Here is a 22675-nt window from a genome sequence, read left to right as displayed (position 1 = left end):
TTGCAGATGAGCGCACAGCCAGCGACCACGGTTGCGCAATGCCCGGTGCGATTGCGCGTGAACTTGTTGGCGAGCGGCAGTGGCGCCGTATCGGTGACCGATCGCTGCGCGCCGCTTAGCGATCCGATTTGGGCGCGACCGGCTGGCCGGCTGTGCTGTGCCGTGCTGCCCCCCCCCAAAGCACTGGCCGCTCCGAAACACCAGCCGGCGGCGTTCTCTCTGTCTCCTGATTAACGCATTCTGCTTGCCAGATTGATAGTAAAGCTTCACAAACGTTCTTTTCCGTTTCTGCGGTGTAGTCGATCTCATCCTTTCTGCACTACTGTGCTCTTCCTGTAACTAGCACTGACCTTACAGTTCGTTGTCCTGACCGTGATACCTAACATCAGTTTCCTCTCGTACTTGCAGCTATAATCAAACTTGGCCTCTCGCTCAATTTTAATGTAGCTGCAAATTGAAATTAGACTCATAGACAGACTCAAATTGAGAGATACGTCAAATAAAACACTAAAATATAAATACAATTACATCCTTTTCGCGATCATCAGTCTTCTGCCGGCATTCGTGCTGAGTGCCCTAAATCCATCTCCTGTTCCAACCTCATCTTCATCGTCGACGAGGCATAGTGCTTCAATGCTTTTGCAGATAGAGCTCACAGCGGAATGGTTCCGCTGGCGTGCACTGCCCGCTTATATAGAAGACGAGTGACCTTGATTACGTAACGCGCTGATGATTGACTTAGACTCTGCAAGCAGCTGCAGGCAAGAGTTATCCCGTACGCGTGCTTTAGTCGCTTTAGCAGCACGCGTACCCTGGTGCGCCGGCCTGGCGCATAGCCAAGTTGTGCAGGTTGCATCACCGACTAGCTAGGCGCTCAGCGGGCAGTGCGGCACTATGTTTTCAATTTTTTTTTCAAAATGTTGCATCCTAGAACCCCCGGTTCGCGATGTACCCTCCCCGGTTGCTACAGTCAGGGATCACAGTTTATTAATAGTTATAGTACAAAGTAATATCTCCAGTTACAGGTACATTTTCAGCAAGTACACCGAGTCCTTTCATCCATACATGAATTTTTTCATCATTACTAACTTTTCTACAGGAGCGTGTATACAAAGTAAATGGGATGTTACTATAAACATAGCCACGTCTACTTTGAGTCTTAGGACCGACCCTTTTGCACCCAACGTCACAGTTATTCGCTGTACCCATTCCATTCTCAGTTTTCCGCTACCGTTTCTACCTTCTATAGGTCTCACTGATACCACAGAGATTATTCTCTGATGTCTTAACACGTGTACTATCATCCTGCCCTTTCGTCTTGTCCACATTGTCCACATTGTCAAATGCGTGGGAATATATAGATTTTTACCAGTCCATGTGATTTTCAACATTCTTCTGCAGCACCACATCTCAGACGCTAAGCTCCTCCTCTTTCCAGGTTTTCTTACAGTCCATGATTCACTTCCATGCAATGCTGTGCTTCAGATTTCCATCCTGAGAAATTTCTTCCACGAATTCAAAAAATGGTTCAAATGGCTCTGAGCACTATGGGACTCAACTGCTGAGGTCATTAGTCCCCTAGAACTTAGAACTAGTTAAACCTAACTAACCTAAGGACATCACAAACATCCATGCCCGAGGCAGGATTCGAACCTGCGACCGTAGTGGTCTTGCGGTTCCAGACTGCAGCGCCTTTAACCGCACGGCCACTTCGGCCGGCTCCACGAATTCAGTCCGACGCTTGACACTGGTGGTTATAATGAAAGTGCAATTACTCAAGGACGTCCAGTGTGGATTGTAACTATCGTACAGTAGCGTAACGTGTTAGATGCGCTAATGTGTCAAAGCGAAACCGATTATGCTGGAAAATAAATCAGCTCCCGCTGTGGACATCAGCTGCAAATATGGCGCTGTAGATTGTGTATATAACGGTATAACATCCACGCTGTCATAGGACAAGCCATAACGTGAGTGACCAATATGATTATCGAAAAGAGAGGCTGTGCGCTGTTAGTGAAAGTCTTTTATGTGAATGTCAGCAATTAACAGTGCTGCACTGAGAGAATGCCACCCACTGTAAGGACGGACGAGAGGCCTGATGCATTAAATGCATTAAATGATTTAGAGATGAAGATAATGAAATTCTAAAACACCGGTGAGACTTGTGTGGTACTTGGAAGCGGAAGGCGTCCTATCCCGGTGGAAGTTATTGACGACGTTGCTGTTGCTGCAACTGACCATGTAGCATGTGCCCCTGGAAGTGCTAGTGCTTGTGCAGTATCACGAGAATTGTCCATCCCATGGTCAACACTACAGAAAGTTTTGACATTGCTGCTCTACAACCTAGAGAATCTGCAGTAGATCAAACATCACTATCCGCCGCAACGTTCTGAATTTGCTCTTCGGCTTCTGGCACGGATCGAAGTAGATTCCGTATGGCTATGGCCGGCAATGTTATATGGAGAGACGAGGCACATTTTACACTACAGGGCACAGTTAATACACAGAAAAGCGGAATCTGGGATGCTGTTAAACTACGTGTTGTGCACGAAGAGCCACTCCACTCGTCGTATGTGACTGTGTGGGGTGGATTCAGAAGCATCTACGTTCTCGGTCCATTCTTCTTTGAAAATAATACCCCAAAAAAGCCTATCAGACGTACCGTGACATCTTCACCGTATCGAGTCCTTCTTGTATAGCATACGATATCTGCTACGGAAGACCACAAAAGCGTGGAAACCACTTTTTTCGTGCAAGATGGGGCAACACCTCATTTCACTCGCCCTGTGAAAGTTCTGCTTAATGCATTCTTCTATGAGAGTGTTGTCTTCAGAAATTTCCCAGATGCATAGCCTACAAGACCACCTGATATGAATTCATGTGACTTTTGACTCTGGGGTTATCTAAAAGAACGTAGTTGTCTGGGACATACTTGTTCTCTGTCTGATGCGAAGGCCAGTATACAGAAACATGTTGCTTGGATTCTACAGGAATTGCTGCTAGCAACTGTTGATCACGTCGTTTTACGGATGCAGCTCCTCGTCAACCTCTCCAGGGCTCATATTAAACGAACTCTGTAAGTAGCGGTTAGTGATAACATGAATATTATACCTTTGCCCTCTCTGCTTACGTCCCTTCCTCACCCATTACATATGGAAACATTTCTATACGTCTTTCTAGCATTCATTGCGACAGATTTGTACCTGGTGGCCAAAACTGGGACTAATCTTTCTCAGCGTAAGTTGGCTCCTTATTATATCATTAACATGTCTACCAAGTCTCAAAGCCACATGATAATCAAAGACCACATTGGAACTATGTGGATTTTAATTGAAAGTTTCCGATACTAATAGGCTTCTTTTCACCATGAATGCTTACTTTGTTCTTTATATCTACTAGTATTCTTCTTCTGCCATCCTTACTCCGTCCTCCATTGCTTCCAAAGTGTCGGAATTCCTTCTCTTTGTCTACTTCGCGGTCCTCAATTTTGATGGCACGTTTCTCGGTAATCTGACCTTTGCTACTCCTCATTACTTTCTACTTTCTTCGGATTACTTGTCGTCTATTTTTATCCTCATTAGACTCCTCATCCACTAAGTATGCCCCGCAAATCTTCCTCGCTTACACTGAGGATAACAGTGTCACTAGCCAATCTTGTCATTGATATCTTATCAAGCTTTCATTCTGACTCCGATCCTCAGCCTCTCTTTTATTACCGTCACCCGTTCTTCATCGTAGAGATTGACCAGTAGACGAGAAAGGCTGCAACTCTGTTTACACCACTTATAATGAGTGCGCTCCAGTCTTGTTCTCCCATTCTTATTGTTCTTACACGTACTGTATATTACCCGTCTTTCTCTGCAGCTGACACCGGTTTTTCTGATACTTCCGAACACATTGCAACATTTTATATTCTCGAACACTTTTGGATGTCGACAAATCCTACGAACCTTTCATGTTTTCTCTTAAGTCTTCCTTCCATTATCAAGTTCTCGTGTGCCTTTACCTTTCTTAAAACATAACTGTTCGTCATCTGACAGATATCCTCTTTTCTTTTACATTCATTCTACGCCACAGCCTGGATGAATGATTTGTTAAGCTGACTGTACGACAGTTTTCATACGTATACCCTTTCTATCGCAGTACTGTCATAGCCGTATTCGTTTGAAAGTTTGATGGTATCTGTCTAGTCTCTTATTTTCTGCACACAGACGTGAATACTCTCTCAATTTACATAATGCGAAAAACAATCAAACATTTTAAGATTAGAGATAGTAAAGTAGTCTGTGTTGAAACTGAAAGTCCAGATCCGCAACAGTTCTTTATTATGTTGTCACTGTATGACAATCAGTTTCACACGCTTGAGGTACACTCCTGGAAATGGAAAAAAGAACACATTGACACCGGTGTGTCAGACCCACCATACTTGCTCCGGGCACTGCGAGAGGGCTGTACAAGCAATGATCACACGGACGGCACAGCGGACACACCAGGAACCGCGGTGTTGGCCGTCGAATGGCGCTAGCTGCGCAGCATTTGTGCACCGCCGCCGTCAGTGTCAGCCAGTTTGCCGTGGCATACGGAGCTCCATCGCAGTCTTTAACACTGGTAGCATGCCGCGACAGCGTGGACGTGAACCGTATGTGCAGTTGACGGACTTTGAGCGAGGGCGTATAGTGGGCATGCGGGAGGCCGGGTGGACGTACCGCCGAATTGCTCAACACGTGGGGCGTGAGGTCTCCACAGTACATCGATGTTGTCGCCAGTGGTCGGCGGAAGGTGCACGTGCCCGTCGACCTGGGACCGGACCGCAGCGACGCACGGATGCACGCCAAGACCGTAGGATCCTACGCAGTGCCGTAGGGGACCGCACCGCCACTTCCCAGCAAATTATGGACACTGTTGCTCCTGGGGTATCGGCGAGGACCATTCGCAACCGTCTCCATGAAGCTGGGCTACTGTCCCGCACACCGTTAAGCCGTCTTCCGCTCACGCCCCAACATCGTGCAGCCCGCCTCCAGTGGTGTCGCGACAGGCGTGAATGGAGGGACGAATGGAGACGTGTCGTCTTCAGCGATGAGAGTCGCTTCTGCCTTGGTGCCAATGATGGTCGTATGCGTGTTTGGCGCCGTGCAGGTGAGCGCCACAATCAGGACTGCATACGACCGAGGCACACAGGGCCAACACCCGGCATCATGGTGTGGGGAGCGATCTCCTACACTGGCCGTACACCACTGGTGATCGTCGAGGGGACACTGAATAGTGTACGGTACATCCAAACCGTCGTCGAACCCATCGTTCTACCATTCCTAGACTGGCAAGGGAACTTGCTGTTCCAACAGGACAATGCACGTCCGCATGTATCCCGTGCCACCCAACGTGCTCTAGAAGGTGTAAGTCAACTACCCTGGCCAGCAAGATCTCCGGATCTGTCCCCCATTGAGCATGTTTGGGACTGGATGATGCGTCGTCTCACGCGGTCTGCACGTCCAGCACGAACGCTGGTCCAACTGAGGCGCCAGGTGGAAATGGCATGGCAAGCCGTTCCACAGGACTACATCCAGCATCTCTACGATCGTCTCCATGGGAGAATAGCAGCCTCCATTGCTGCGAAAGGTGGATATACACTGTACTAGTGCCGACATTGTGCATGCTCTGTTGCCTGTGTCTATGTGCCTGTGGTTCTGTCAGTGTGATCATGTGATGTATCTGACCCCAGGAATGTGTCAATAAAGTTTCCCCTTCCTGGGACAATGAATTCACGGTGTTCTTATTTCAATTTCCAGGAGTGTATATTTTCAGGTCGAAGAAAACTAATACGTCATGTGCCACGAATTCTAAGGTACAGGTAGGCGTAAAACATGTCACTTCTCCGTAAAACCCTACATTCAATCCGAAAAACGTGATCATAACTAGTACCGTGGAGTTGGTAGCACATGAAGTATTAGTTTTATATGACCTGGAGATATAACTCCAGGATGTGAGACCTATCGTCATACACTGAAAACATGATAAACAATTACTGCGAATTTAGACTTTCATTCAATTTTGATATCTACTATTTTACTATCTCTGATTTTAAACTGTTTGATAGTCCTCCATATTATGTACAAGTTTTTAGCTGTGGTTGCCGACCTGTAAGGTTATTTGTATAGTCGCCAAATAGCTTTAGAAATTCCAAAGGAATGTCATCCATACCTTCCGCCTTAGCTGATCTCAAATCTCCGGAAGCTCTCTCAAACTCTGCGTGCAATACTAGATCGCCATAGTTCTATTGTAAATGGTATGAAAGAACCAGTGCCGCAGAAAAACAAGGACGTGTCAAGCCCACATAAATATTTCTCGTTTTCGGACAGAATTATTGCAGTCTTCCAGCAAGCAGCTACGAGAAGGGACTTATGACGGTCCGCAGGCTTCGCATGTACGAATCTATGAGTCTCCTTTGGTCTATAAGCCTCCTGCTCTGGACTTAACCCGTGACAACCACAACGCTGCGTTCGTCCCAAGTCTGATGTTGTGGACTGATTGCTCTGCTACCGGCATGCTGTGCAGCTGTCCAACCGCCATCGCTTATGTGCGCTGTCTGCTGTGCTCTGATAAAACTCTGCTATTGAGAGCTGCCTCTTCGGCGCGGTGTTCCATCGTAGCCACTCAGGCCTCGATCCTTCTCGCTCGGAGCTCGGCTTCTATCGGCGTGGCTGACGCAGTGTTCCCGTCCTGTTGCCTCAGCTGCCTTCTGGTACCACTGGAGCCGACGCCTGTCGCACGCCGACTGCCTGTGGTCCATCTTCGCTTAGACGCGTGTTACTGAGGCCAGTGGGCGCTAGCTCTCTGGGGCAATGACCCGACCATTGACGTGCTCTGAGTTATAAATGAACTATCTCGCCACAGCACTACTACCTTGACCCTGAGTGCTAGATTACCGGTGTCCTAACTTCGATTTATCCTGTTCTACCATCCACTACAGCAACTGGCCAAGCCGGTTGGGAAACACTATCCAGTCACATTAATGTGACCACCCATAAAAAGGCTAAACAAAGACCTTTTGCAGTGCGAAACACGCAGGAAGAGAGTCATTGAGGTTCAGGAAGGTACCGACAGGGATGTGAAGCCATGCCAAATCCAGCACCTTGGGCAGTTGCGCTAGGTATCTTGGCTGGGGACCATTGCATAAAGCCGGCCGGAGTGGCCGAGCGGTTCTAGTCGCTACAGTCTGGAACCGCGCGACCGCGACGGTCGCAGGATCGAATCCTGCCTGGGGCATGGATGTGTGTGATGTCCTTAGGTTAGTTAGGTTTAAGTAGTTCTAAGTTCTAGGGCACTGCTGACCACAGAAGTTAAGTCCCATAGTGCTGAGAGCCATTTGAACCATTTGAACCATTGCATAAACAACCCGATCGGAGTGGTCCCACAGATTGGGTTAAAATCCGGTGAGCTCGGTGGCCAAATGAGTATGATAAACTCATCCTGGTGCTCTCAGAACCACACACACTGACTGCTAACTGTGTGACACGTTGCGTTGTCCTGCTGGTAGATGCCATCGTGATGAGAAGAAACAAACTGCAGATAGGGGTGAGCATGGTCCACAAGGATAGATGTAAATTTGTGTTGATCCATTGTGCCTTCCGAAATAACGAAATTATCCAGGAAACTTTAGGAAACCATTCTCCAGACCATAACACTTCCGACGATTGTAGCAGGGTGTTTGCTTTCAGACGTTTCATGCTAGCGTGCCAATGGCCATCTAATGAAACAACTCCAGTCCTCGTCGTGATGAACATCATTCAGTACGAGTGTATCAACCAGGCTCCTGCTGCGGAGACCTATACGCTGCGACGTCAGCTGAATGAAGGGACGCTGTCTCTAGTCCCTTGGTTCATCTGGGCGTTCAGCTGCTCAACAGTAGCACGTCTGTTGGCCCTTGCACATCTCTGCCGCCATAGTTGGTCCATCGTGGCGAGGCAACGGTTTTGGATAGCGCCATTTTTCCGTAATATACTTGAGCCATGACGGCACGCGAAGAGTTTAAAACATAGCCCTATCGGAAATGCTTCCACCCGTGGCCCGAAAGCCAATGATTATGCCATTTTGGACGTCTGATAAATCGGCCCGTTTTCCACATTACGACAAGAACTGCAATGTTTTCCCCAACCTCCTCCCTGACACACTTTATATACCCTACAATTCTAGTGCTGCCACCTGTAGTTTGTGGTTGATTATTGTACGTTGACTACCAACATATGTTGTGGACGGATTAATGTGAATGGACAGTGTAGATAGTCTTTAACCTAAGTAATGATAAGATTTTATTGCCATCACTGGAGAGTGCGCCGTCAGAGCAGTTCCAATGACAAATATTTCTTTACTAGTGTTCTGCCCCACAAAGAATATTTATTTTAAAAAAAACGAACAAACAAGCAGAAGTAGTGCCGTATGGAATGCTAGGAGCAACTGTTCAGCTATAAGAATTGAGTTCCCTGGAAAGACTGGTACATGCAGTATAAAAGTTCAATATGTTAATCCGTTGCTCAGATTAGACACGATACGTAGCTCATTGTGGCCTTGATATTTTATAAGCTTCGTCGGATCACAAGTGCGGTTACTGACATATACAGCAGCTGGTAATGGTGCTGGCGTGTTTAGGGAGGTGAAGACAACAGCGGGTGGACACCCGCATTGCTGGAGACGCGGTCGTCTGAACTATCATAGAGACGACAGTGTACTAGGTACTCCAATACAATTAAGGCACTCTGAATGTATACAGGTAGCTACAGAGATGACTTGGTTGATGCAGAATAGATATGTTAAAGCTTCTGCATGTGGCAAATGCTGTGGCTACAATGATACTGGAAGTAAAGTAATTCCTACTTTTAAATAGACAAAAATTAATGGATGAAAAGGGTTTTGGACTGACACTTGAGTAGGCGAGGACGTTTTGATGACTGTTTGATGCTGTTGAGGAACATTAGACTTTTTTACTGTTACTGACACACAAATTCTACTGTGTGGCGTTGGGAAGCTGAGTGGCGCTCAACTAGTTTGTGGGAGGACGACCGCACGGGTCTGCGTTCTGCCATACAGATTTAGGTACCCAAGCCGTTAATGCCACATGCCAGGCTGCTGTCTTGCAAAAGACGCCACCTATTTCCTTCCTGGTCTCCTCAGGCACGCTTTGTACTTTGTCTCTGTTGATCTATTCGTCGCCAAGACACTGAACACTAATCATCCTCCGTTTTCCTTTTATTCCCGAACTCTAGGTTTTCTTGCATGTCCTCAGTTTTTGTAGACTTCTACGAGCGGGTGCATGACAGTACTTTCATGAAGATACATTGATGAGAAGACGAATAACAAACTGAATTAAATGTTAAAGCTTACAGAATTAATATGAAAGAGAAAATTCCTTCATTTGCTTATATGGACTAATCCAAGTATCTTACATTTGGCTACTTCAGTGTGTAATTCAAATACCTATTTTAATGTTACGATAACTTTCTGTATATCCACAGGAAATGCAGCCTGTAATTGAAAAGTGTCATGATGATCTCCCCATTGGCGAAGATTCCGAGGTAGTCCCCATTCGGATTTCCGGGAGGGGTTTGTCGATGCGGAGGCGACCATGAGAAAAAGACTGCATAACTAAGGAAACGATAACGTTCTACGAGTTGGGGCGTTGAATGACAGAAGTCTGAATATGATATGGAAGCCAGAAAATCTAAAAGGGATATGCAAAGGCTCAATCAGATATAGTAGTGGCAGTGAAATGAAATGGAAAGAAGATTAGGATTTCTGGTCACCTAACTATAACGTAACATCAACAACAGCAGAAAATGGTAAAACACGAGTGGGATTCGTTACGAATAGGAAGGTTCCGCAGAGGTTACGTTACTGTGAACAGTTCAGTGATAAGATTGTTCTTATCAGAATCGACAACAAATCGACACCGACAACGACAGTGCAGGTATACGTGCCGACATCGCAAGTTCGCGATGAAGAGATAGAGAAAGTGTACGATGATACTGAAAAGGTAACACAGTACGCAAATGGGATGCAAATATTATAGTCATGGGGGACTGGCATGCAGTTGTAGTGGAAAGAGCAGAAGAAATGGTTACAGGAGAATATGGGCTTGGGACAAGGAATCAGAGAGGAGAAAGACTAATTGCGTTCTGTTACAAATTTCAGCTAGTAACAGAGCATACTCTGTTCAAGAATCACAAGAGGATGGAAAAGGCCGGGTGATACGGGAAGATCTCAGTTAGATTACATCATGGTTAGGCAGAGATTCCGAAATTAGATACTGTATTGTTAGGCGTACCCAGCAGCAGATATAGACTCAGATCACAATGTAGTAATGATGAAGAGTAGGCTGAAGTTTAAGAGATTAGTTAGGACGAAACAATTCGCAAAGAAGTAGGATATGGAAATACTCAGGAATGACGAGAGACGCTTGAAGTTATCTAAGACTCTAGATACAGCAGTTTAGAATAACCGAGTAGTCAGTACAGTTGAAGAGAAATAGACATCTCTAAAACGGGCAATCACAACAGTTGGAAATGAAATCACACATACCAAGAAGGTAACTGCAAAGAAATCATGGGTAAGAGAACAAATGCCGGCCGCGGTGGTCTAGCGGTTCAGGCGCTCAATCCGGAACCGCGCGACTACTACAGTCGCAGGTTCGAATCCTGCCTCGGGCATGGATGTGTGTGATGTCCTTAGGTTAGTTAGGTTTAAGTAGTTCTAAGTTCTAGGGGACTGATGACCACAGATGTTAACTCCCATAGTGCTCAGAGCCATTTGAACCAGCCATTGAAGAGAACAAATACTTCAGTAGATCGAGGAAAGGAGGGTGTACAAAAATGTTCCGGGAGACATAGGAATACAGAAATACAAGTCACGGACGAATGAAATAAATAGGAAGTTCAGGAAATTAAGACGAGATTGTTGCATGAGAAATGTGAATAAATCGAAAAAAAATGATTGTCGGTAGGAGTGACTCAGCATACAGGAAAGTCAAAACAACTTTGAGTGAAATTCAAAGCAAGGGTGATAACATGGAGAGTGCAACTGGAGTTCCACTGTTAAATGCAGAGGAGAGAGCGGATAGGTGAAAAGAGTATATTGAAGGCCTCTATGAGGGAGAAGATTTGCCTAATGCGACAGAAGAAGAAACAAGATTCGATTTAGAAGCGATAGGGGATTCAGTATTAGAATCAGAATTTACGAGAGATTTCGACGACTTAAGGTCGAATAAGGCAGAAGGGACAGGTAACATTCCATGAGAATTCCTAAAATTATTGAAGGAAGTGGCAACAATTGATTATTCACGTTGGTGTGTAGAGTGTATGAGTCTGGAAAGTACCATCTGACTTTCGGAAAACATCATCCACACAATTCCGAAGACTGCGAGAGCAGACAAGTGCGAGAGTTATTGGACAATCGGATAAACAGCTCATGCATCTAATTTGCTTACAAGACAAAAATATACATAAAAATGGAAAGGAAAGTGGAGAATGTATTAGGTGACGATCAGTTTGACTTTAGGAAAGGTAAAGCCATTAGAGATGCCATTCTGACGTTGCGGTTGGTAATGGAAGCAAGGATAAAGAAGAATCAAGACACGTTCATAGAATTTTTCGACTCGGAAATAGCGTTCAGCAATGACAAATGGTGCAAAATGCTCGAAATTCTGAGAAAAATAGGGGCAACCTATATGGAGAGATAGATAATATACTTTATGTACAAGAGTCAACAATGAGTGATAAGAGTGGATGACCAAGAACGAAGTGATCAAATCAAATAGAAAGGGCGTAAGGCAGGAATGTAGCCTTTCGCCCCTACTGTTTATTGTATACATCGAAGAGTCAACAAGGAGTAATAAGTGTGGACGACTAAGCACAAAGTCATCGGATTAAAAAGGGTGTATGGCAGGTTCTGAGTTCATCAGTTCTCTAGTCTTAGAACTACGTAAAACTAACTAACCTAAGGACATCACACACATCCACGCCCGAGGCAGGATTCGAACCTGCGACCATCGCAGCAGCGCGGTTCCGGACTGAAGCGCCTAGAACCGCTCGGCCACAGCGGCCGGCCTGTATGGCAAGGCTGTATCCATTCGCCCACACTGTTCAGTCTGTACATCTAAGAACAATAATTGAACTAAAAGAAAGGTTCAGGAGTGGAATCAAAATTCAAGATGAAACGATATCAATGATTCGATTCGCTGATGACGTTGGTATCCTGAGCGAAAGTGAAGAAGAATTACAGGGTCTGCTGAATGGAATGAACAATTTAATGAGTACAGAATATGGACTGAGAGTAAATCGAAGAATGTCGAAAGTAATGAGAAGTAGCAGAAATGAGAACAGTGAGAAACTTACCAACAGGATTGATAATTGCAAAATAGATGAAGGTGTGGAATTCTGCTCGCTAGGCAGCAAAATCACCAATGACTTACGGAGCAAGGAGGACATCAAAAGCAGACTAGCACTGACAAAAATCGCATTCCTGGCCACGAGAAGTCAACTAGTATTAAACATAGGTCTTTATTTGAGAAAGAAATTTCTGAGAATGTACGTTTGGAGCACAGCATTGTGTGGGTGTGAAACATGTACTGTTGAAAACCAGAACTGAGGAGAATTGAAGCATTTGAGATGTGGTGCTGCAGACGAACATTGAAATTTATGTGGACTAATAAGGTAAGAAATGAGACGGTTCTGCGGAGAATCGCAGTGGAAAGGAGAAGTCAACTAGTATTAAAGGAGAAGTCAACTAGTATTAAACATAGGTCTTTATTTGAGAAAGAAATTTCTGAGAATGTACGTTTGGAGCACAGCATTGTGTGGGTGTGAAACATGTACTGTTGAAAACCAGAACAGAAGAGAATTGAAGCATTTGAGATGTGGTGCTGCAGACGAACATTGAAATTTATGTGGACTAATAAGGTAAGAAATGAGACGGTTCTGCGGAGAATCGCAGTGGAAAGGAATATAAGGAAAACACTGACAAGGAGAAGACACAGGACGACAAGACATCTGTTATCTGGGAATAACTTACATGGTACTAAAGAGAGCTGTAGAGGGCAAAAACGGTAAAGGAAGACAGAGATTGGAATACACCCAGCAAGTAATTCAGGATGTAGGTTGCAAGTGCTTCTCTAAGATAAAGAGGTTTACACAGGAGAGTAATTCGTGGCGGGCCGCTTCAGATCAGTCAGGAGACTGATAACGGAAAAAAAAATTCTCTTGAGAAACTGCAAAAAAACACCACGCCTCACGCTGGAGAATTCAACACAACACGCCTACTGGCTAAACACCCCTTCATGGGAACAGATCCCCAAAAAGTGAAACTGTTGGAGTGACATTTGAAGAAACCCAGATCATCGATTCATAATACTGTTTGCTATTACAACTTAGGCTGCTATACAGTTAAACATAAGTGCTACATAACCACACACATTACTCACAATCATGTCAATATTTTCTGTATTCAATTTATAAATCAGATTTCGTTGCACGTGAGATTCGTTTTGTGTTGACATAAAAAGTACTCCGAATCTAAAGTTTTTTTTCGAAATGCGCTGCACATGAAGATGCTTGTTATAATGAATACACAACCAACTACAGGCATTCATGTTTCGGCAGCAAGCCGATCCTCCTTTCGAAGTCTCCCCAGAACTTTTTTCTCCTCCCACAAGAAATTCTGAGTCCTGTGAGTTAAGCAGCAGTGCTATGAAATTTTTTTAATAATATCGTGAAGGTAACTCACATTTGCTCCAAGCAAAACCTCCCACTCTAGTAATTTGTACTGGACAGCGACGGAACGATGACAGCCAAACGGACTCGAGAAGGTAACCGAAAATATAAGTGGATCCAAAGGAAGGCTATTTTCTGTTCCCTTAGTCGTAAATTTATCTGATAATCGAAATAACAATTATTATTTTACCATTTCAACTCTTGTAACGATATATATTATATATATATATATATATATATATATATATATATATATATATAATTTTGCCTGTCTGTAAATAATGAAACCAGTATGGCAAGCATCAGGCATAAAATAAAAGCTTTTAGAACAAGAAGACTGTCTTCCTCCCCTCCTGCTACCACGGCCAGGTTAGAGGAATTCATAGATACAATCGCTCCTCCCATGGTGCCATTTTTAAACCATCGGTTTATATATATATATATATATATATATATATATATATATATGAAATATCCAACTGCTAATGCGATAATTTGCGAGTTCATTCTTATTTGTATATGGCTGTGCATGGCTGAGCATGCGTTGGTTTCTCGCCAGGAGATAACGAGCAATACAATTCAATTGCCACACGTTCAAGAGAAACGACAAGAAGCTCTGGGTATGTGCGAAGACGCTTTTACCTTTTTCTATTAAACACAAAACAAGACTTCAACACGACGTTATGTCTCTATAAATCAACAGTCTTACCTGTAATATTGTATGGCGGCTCATTTTTGGGTTTTAACAATTAATGTCAGTAACGTCTTATGCATGTCGTAGAGAACACACGCATCCGTTACATTATACGCCCACCATGTTTACTAGGAGCGTTGATACACTCTGTATAATCAAAAATATCCCGAAACCTCTATGTAATGCGGAATCGACCACTAGATGTCACAAAAGTGGATCCAACAAGGAGGTCTGCGTTGCCGGGAGAAAGACCGTAACGGCAGAATGGGTCAGAGGATCAGTGACTTCCAACGTGGACTAGTATGTCTGAGGACTAATCCGTCTGGGGCAACACATCACTGGCTTTGTTGTGACTATGAAGTGGAAACGCGAAGGAACAACCACCAGAAGACCAGACAGACTTCTGACAAGCAGGGAACGGCAAACGGCAAGCATTGTGGAGAATGGATGTAAAAAATCGTATAGAGTCAGTGGACGGAATCATTCGAGTGTTCCAAAGTTCTACTAGCAGTCCAGGTAGTACAAGGACTGCGCATATTGAGTAAAAAAAAGAATGAGGTGAAATGACAGAGCAACTCCTCATATGCCACACATTTCTGTAAATGCTAATTCATGATATGGTGTAAAGAGCAACACGTTGGACAGTGAACGACAGGAAACAAATGATTTGGAGTGAGAGATCACGATAAACCGCTTGGAATTCCGATGGGGCTGATCTGGTTTGGCGAATACCTGGAGAACGTCTCCTGCCATCATTTGTAGTGCCAACAGTGTAGTATGAAGGAAGTGCTGTTAGGGCAGGGCGGTGTTTTTCACGGTTTCCATGTGATCCCCTTACTGCATTTAAGAAAATGCGAAATTCAGAAGAGCGTTGACACATTTTACAACATTCTGTATTGCGTGCAGTAGAGTAACAAGTCAGAAACGCAGAAACGATGATTACATCAGGACGATAAGACACTGCGTTGTAAAACAACATCTGTGAGGCAGTGGTATGTGGACAATAAAACTCCTGGAATTGGCTGGCCTCTCCAGAGTCCTACAGGATTCCAATAAAACATCTTTGGGACGTGTCAGAACGTTTACTTCGCTCAAGACTCCAGCGTCCATCACTACTGTCTCTGGTGCCTGCTCTTGAGGGCCGGCCATTGTGGCCGAGCGGTTCTAGGCGCTTCAGTCCGGAACCGCGCGACCGCTACGGTCGCAGGTTCGAATCCTGCCTCGAGCATGGATGTGTGTGATGTCCTTAGGTTAGTTAGGTTTAAGTAGTTCTAAGTTCTAGGGGACTGATGACCTCAGATGTTAAGTCCCATAGTGCTCAGAGCCATTTGAAGCCATTTGCTCTTGAGGAAGAATGGTCTGCCGTTTCTGGAGGTATGAAGCTGTTATAAAGGCGAAGGGTGGACACACCACATATTAAAGTGTCCACTAAGAGGTGCTTGTGTACTTTTTATCAAATAGTGAACACTTGCAGCCTTATATCAGCAATCTACGGGAACAGTTCAAGAAAACGTAGCACCAGATTCATGCTAAAGTGGACAGATACGACGTTTCAGGAGACAAGTACAGCATACTATGTTTTAGGAGACGAGTCATCGAAGTAAATCCAACACTCCGTAAGGATAATATCTTTTTTAAGCACCTAGACTACTAAAAAACTAAAACTGCCTTACATTGAAAGCCTCATAGCAGTTGTAAGCTCCCTTGCTAAACACAACAACGTGAAAACTAGACTTTTGGTGGCCAATGGGGAACTCTCCAAGGCGAACAGATACTTACCTTAGTCCAAAGATTACTGTCCTTTGAGAATGACGTGCTACGTTCTTTTTACTAGTAACTCTTAACTCCAATCACACAGATAGTCTGATATTCCTTAAGCTCGTTTTTTTAATTTTTGTCCATTGGGCGCCAGTGAGAAACTGCGTCGAACGCTTTCGAGAAGTGAAAGAACACGACACGATCCTAATCACTAATATGCACTGTTTCCGGTGACGTGAAGGAACACAGTGAACTTGATTTCCCTCTCGTTTACTTTAGAATCCTTTTTATTTCTAAGAATGAGATCTCCAGTCCCCAGAAATGGCATAACTTTGGAGCATGAAATATGTTCCAAAATTCTACAACAGACCAACAACATAGCAACAAAGGTCTACTATTTTATGGGCCTGTTTGACAAACCTTCTTGAAAGCGGAGTTGACCTGCGCTTGTATTGCTCTTAACGCTTCACCCTTACATTAGACTGCTCTGCTAGAAGAGTAGCAATTTATTTCGCATACTCTATGTAAAGTCAGTCGTATTGGTATCCTGTCAGGTCCGGCACCCTGTCCTCTGTTAATCGATTTCACTTATTTCTCCATCTCGTGGTCACTTATTTTGATAACTCATCCCGATAATCGTGCGACGATTCTATGGAGTAACCATAGTATGATCGTCATCAGCGAAACCTTTTTGGAAAATATCGTTTAGTATTTGGACTTCTTCCTGACATCCTCCGTTTCGATGCCATTATTGTCACAGCAGTGCTTGGACATATGGCTCCGGCCTGTTTACTGATTTTTAAGCAGTAGTTGGTTAGATGGGAATTTGAATGTTTGTAACACTGTAGCGGTGCCACTCTAAGCACCTTTCAGACAGAGTGTTCTGAGCTGTTGAATAGTGTTTGTCTTTACAGCAAGTACGTTTGCGACTGTAGACCAATTTTTGTTTTAGTTCTGGTCACACAGAACTCACCATGCCGCGTATAAGGTCATTCAAACGAAGCGTTTTCCGCTGTCCTAGACTGCAATGGCATTACCTTGTCGTAATGAAAAGAAAGTGAGTGACTATAGACTTGATAAATGGGTACAGTCAATCCTTGGTCAATCAGAGTGTCAGTTCTACCGCAGAGATGACTCGGATCTTGATCCGATTGTAGAAGCCACTCTGACAGTCACTCAGAGTTACATGAGGAATACAAAAATGAAGCCGATCGCTGTCGCCGAACGGTTCTACGCGCTTCAGTCCGTAACCGCGCTGCTGCTACAGTCGCAGGTTTAAATCCTGCCTCGGACATGGATGTGTATGATGTCCTTAGGTTAGTTAGGTTTAGGCAGTTCTAAGTCTGGGGGACTGATGGCCTTAGATATTAAGTCCCATAGTGCTAGAAGCCATTTTTGAACAAAAATGAAAATGAGGGATACAACGAGGAATTAGTGGCTGCAACTAGATCCAAAAGCTGGGGAAGAGTAGTCTGCTGTATTAGTTGTAGCACACCGTTATGCAAGGACTGTGTATAATGTGAGGACTGTATATAAAACACTATGTAGGTCTGATTACGTCTTGATTCAAGTACTCTACAATTTACATTATTTCATTGGTAAGGTTCCTATTCTAATCCACCAATAACGTCTGAATGTCAGTAAATCTGTGATTGTAAAATACACCAATTCCTTGCACACTGAATTTGTGTTTCTGTAAAATATCTAGTTAATAAAAATGAAGTTAGAAAATAATTGAAGTTCGCATTTGTTGGGTGTGATCACCTGGAGATACTGACATCTATTAAGATTAAGTTCATTATAAGAATTTGTTATAGTTTTATTCCGCCAATACTGAAATGTAAAGCTGGGGACCTGATGACCAAACCAAAACAATAATGCAACAACAACTTCGTGATACCAATTACAGGCTGAACATGGTGTCGCAGTGATACCAATTACAGGCTGAACATGGTGTCGCAGGAGGACTTATCAAAATTCAGGGATACTACAGGCACTATCTCTCGAGGCACAATAGTAAACATTGTCGTAAAATGGGTACCTTAAGACCTATGAGCACTTTATCATATTCGATACTGTGATAGAAACCTCTTCTACTGCAAGCTCATTGCTTTCCATATTTTGCGAGGTGGTAGAATGGACCCACACAAGAAAAAAATATCTGGTAAAGATAGGCTTTAAAGTGCAGACCTGAAAGTGGAAAGCAAGAGCTTGCAGTAGAAGAAATTTGTTCGTCGTATCGAAGATGAAACGCTCATAGCTCTTAAGGTATGCTTTTTAGATTCCTTGTTTACTGTACATTTTTTACTTCGAATGATCATTCCCGTCGTATCCCTAACTACTGACCATTCTTCGTTGGACATCATGAGAGAAATAATTTGAAACTTTTACGCATTCAGTTTTAGACCTAGGTTCTACGATCATTTGAAGACTAAAGTAAGGTATTCAGTCAGGTGGACGGTGGCCTTGCTGACCTCTTCAGGTCTGTCCTATACACAATGGTGGAAGTCATCTGCACAGATGGGCTATTCTGCTGTAGGACAGTACAGAAGACGTGCCTGTGACATTCAAGGAGAAAGTTGTAGGTCCATGATTAGTACCAGAGGTGCAATACGGGCAACACCCTACTTTATTTTCATCAAGAAACTTTCAAACATTTTAGGCCACAATCTGAAGACTTCAAGTGGTGCATTTTTTGTGAGAAACATGTAAAAACTCAAGTAATTACACTCTAAACTGAAGGTCATGAATGTCATTGTTGCGGTGTCGCGGATCTACGCGATCATTAAATTAATTAAAGCAATATGTGTGCTGTAGAGTCAACGGAAACCGGATCTATATCTGACAGATAAATGTGGCTAAATGACCGGATTTGTTTATGCGGCAGGACATCTATTTTTATTTTTTTTTGGTCCTATACGATTCAAATTTTAGTCGTGTTTTAAAGAAATGAGTGAATTCGCTTGCATGTATATTTTTCTCGTTCACCTCACTTTACTATAATTCGAAGGTATAACTTTTCGAAAATTATAAATCAACTTCGGACAAATTCGAAAAAGGCACAGACTCACCCCTTATCTCATCATTTGCACCTATCATTTGCGTCTACAGTGAACAAACACAGGAATAGAAAATGTTGCATCGTCCTTTGCTTTATGATGACTTACATTTTCGATTTACATTTTTAGAGTAAATGGTGTGGATACTTGGTGTGGCGATGTCGCTTTTCAGCCATAGCGCGGTTCCATAACAACAGTTGTCTCTGCTGCCACGGCGGCAGTTCGGAAGCGCACAAGCCGTGGATTTTGCCGCCTACACGCACAATACTCCTACCGTTATTGTGCAGCCACAAGAATTCCGCCTCGCACTGGCTCGCTGTTTCTGCAGCAGCCGAAACTATTTGCTAATAAATTGAGCGGGAGCCGGCGGACTCGCTTTGGCCCTGTAGAAGGGCGTTGTCGAATCCGTAGGCCATAGCATTCCGTATGGAGTCAAAGAATCTCCATCGAGCAAGGGAGCAACAGATGAAATTACAGTTACACACGGTTTTAGAATGCCGCTATCAGTTGATATCTATTTCTGATACAGAAAATTTTATCGTTTCTTTCGATTGGTTCTTGTTTACGCTTCGTGCTACAACTAACAGTACGCAGCAATTATGGCTACAAAATTAATAACTAAATGCAGTGTATAAAAACTATATCACACTGACTTGAACCGAACAACATAGTTAAAAATTAAGTGACCAAATTGTGGCTTTTGGAAATTATCTCCGCTGTTTAATAGAAATAAGAAAAGAAAAGTGTATTACATCAATAAACACCATGAAACCACCGGGTCACTGCTCATAAGGACTTTAAAACGTTGTTCCGCTGAAAAGGTATGACGCGAGAAAACTGAGAAAGAACTGATAAAAGTATGTAGGCTTGTCTATAATACAAAATAACTATCGTTTTTGTTTACAGAAAATGGATTTACTTGAATCTGTGTATAGTTGTTGGTGCCTGCAGAACATTACAGAGAAGAACACAGTGAGATATGCTGCACATATTCTGACATTCCGAAACCGAAATACACTCAGTGAAAACAAGCGTTAAATATGAGTCAACTCTGTCAATGTTGTGTCTGTGTTTGCAGACCGCCTGCCTCAGGATCAGTAGGAATGAAAAAAAAAAAAAAAAAAACGCTTCGGGAAGAGAAAAGCTTAATGATCTTAGCATCAAACGAATCTCTGTCCCTGGTACTTATTCTAACACATGGCTGACCGAGTCTATGGATATCATTTGACAACAGAGTGACGACAAATATACTGAAGAGCCAAAGAAACTTGTACACGTGCCTAATATCTTGTGGGGACAGGCGCCAGCACGCTGTAGTGCCGCAACACGACGTGGCATAGACTCGATTGATGTCTGAAGAAGTTCTGGAGGGAAATGACTCCACGGATGATGCAGGGCTGTCCAAAAATTAGTAAGAGTACGAGGTCGTAGGGATCTCTTCTGAACAGCACGTTGCAAGGCATCCCAGATATGCTCAATAATGTTCATTTCTGGGGAGTTTGGAAGGCATTGGTAGTGTTTAAAGGTCAGAAGAGTGTTCCTGGAGCCACTATGTAGCAGTTCTGAACGTGTGCGGTGTCGCATTTTCCCGCTGGAATTCCCGAAATCCGTCGGAATGCACAATAGACGTGAAATGATGCAGGTGATCAGACAGGATGCTTAAGTACCTGTCACCTATTAGAGCCTTATCTAAACGATTCAGGGATCCAATATCACTCCAACTGCACACCTCCCATACCTTTACAGAGCGTCCACCAGCTTGATCCGTCCGCTTCTGACATGCAGGGCCCATAGATTAATAAGGTTGTCTCCGTACCCGTACACGTCCACCCTCTCGATACAGTTCGAAACGAGACTCGTCCGACATGTTTGCAGTGATCAACAGTCCGATGTCAGTGCTGATGGGCCCAGGCCAGGCGTAAAGCTTTGTGTCGTGCGGTCGTCAAGGGTAGAAGAGTAGACCTTCAGCTCAGAAGTCCCATATCGACGACTTTTCGTTGAATAGTTCGCACGCTGACACTTGTTGATGGCACAGCATTAAAATCTGCACCAATTTGCGGAAGGATTGCCACGCTGAGCGATTCTCTTCAGTCGTCGTTTGTCCCGTTCTTGCGGGATCTTTTACCGGCTGCAGCAATGTCGGAGATTTGATGATTTATCGGATTCCTGATATTCACGGTACACTCTGGAAATGTAGCACCGGAAAATCCCCACTGCATCGCTACCACGGTGCTGCTGCGTACCATGCTCGTGCGCCGACTATAACTCAGCGTTCAAATTCAAATCTTGATCACCTGCCATTGTAGCAGCAGTAACCGATTTAACAAGTTGTTTTCTTACATAGGCGTTGCTGACCACAGTGCCGTATTCTGCCTGTTTACACATCTCTGTATTTGAATACGCGTGCCTGTACCAGTTTCTTTGACGCTTCAGGGTGGTTTTTTTTGTATCATAGAAAATATTGTGAGGAAGGCTAACCAAAGGCAGCGTTTTATTGGCAGGACACTTAGAAAATGTAACTGACCTACTAAAGAGACTGCCCACACTACGCTTGTCCTTCCTCTTTTGGAATACTGCTGCGCGGTATGGAATTCTTACCAGATAGGACTGACGGAGTACATCAAAAAAGTGCAAAGAAAGGCAGAACGTTTTGTATTATAGCGAAATATGGGAGAGAGTGTCACTGAAATGATACAGGATTTGGGCTGGACATCATTGAAAGAAAGGCGTTTTTCGTTGCGACGGAATCTTCTCAAGAAAATCCAATCACCAACTTTCTCCTCTGAATGCGAAAATATTTTCTCGACACCGATCTACATAGGGAGGAACGATCACCAAGATAAAAAAAAAGGGAAATAAGAGCTTGTACAGAAAGACGTGTTTATTCTTTCCGCGCGCTATACGAGATTGGAATGATAGATAATTCTGAAGATGGTTCGATGAACCCTCTGCCAAGCACTTAAATGTGATTTGCAGAGTATACATGTAGATGTAGATGTAGACTGACTGGTAAAAGCATCTACCTTGTTAAAGTCATTTCCTTCTGATGTTTGATGTTTCTCTCTCCAAAGGGACTTTTCGGCTTATGAGTCATACTGAGCAGTAGTTTCTAGCGCCCTAGTTAAAGTCGTGTCCCCTGGTATAGTGAAAGCACGCTCCACAATTCTCGTACTTTTACTTGTATTGTATCTATACGAAACTTATGTATTGAATCTCATAATGAATTTCAAATAAAAGCCATGATACACACTGGCTTTTCTGTAGCATTTCCCATTGTATTTTGTGGAGTGTCTCTAGGGCGCTTTAACGTCCGAAAGAAAACGCCGTAGATCGTGAAGTTTATTTTTGAATATTTTACATTTCTTTAATTATTTTGGTGGCGATTATAATTCATGGTCTCTTACATGTCT

This window comes from Schistocerca piceifrons, chromosome 5, assembly GCF_021461385.2.
Source record: "Schistocerca piceifrons isolate TAMUIC-IGC-003096 chromosome 5, iqSchPice1.1, whole genome shotgun sequence".
NCBI classification, from domain to species: Eukaryota; Metazoa; Arthropoda; class Insecta; order Orthoptera; family Acrididae; genus Schistocerca; species Schistocerca piceifrons.
This window is presented reverse-complemented; position numbering follows the sequence as displayed.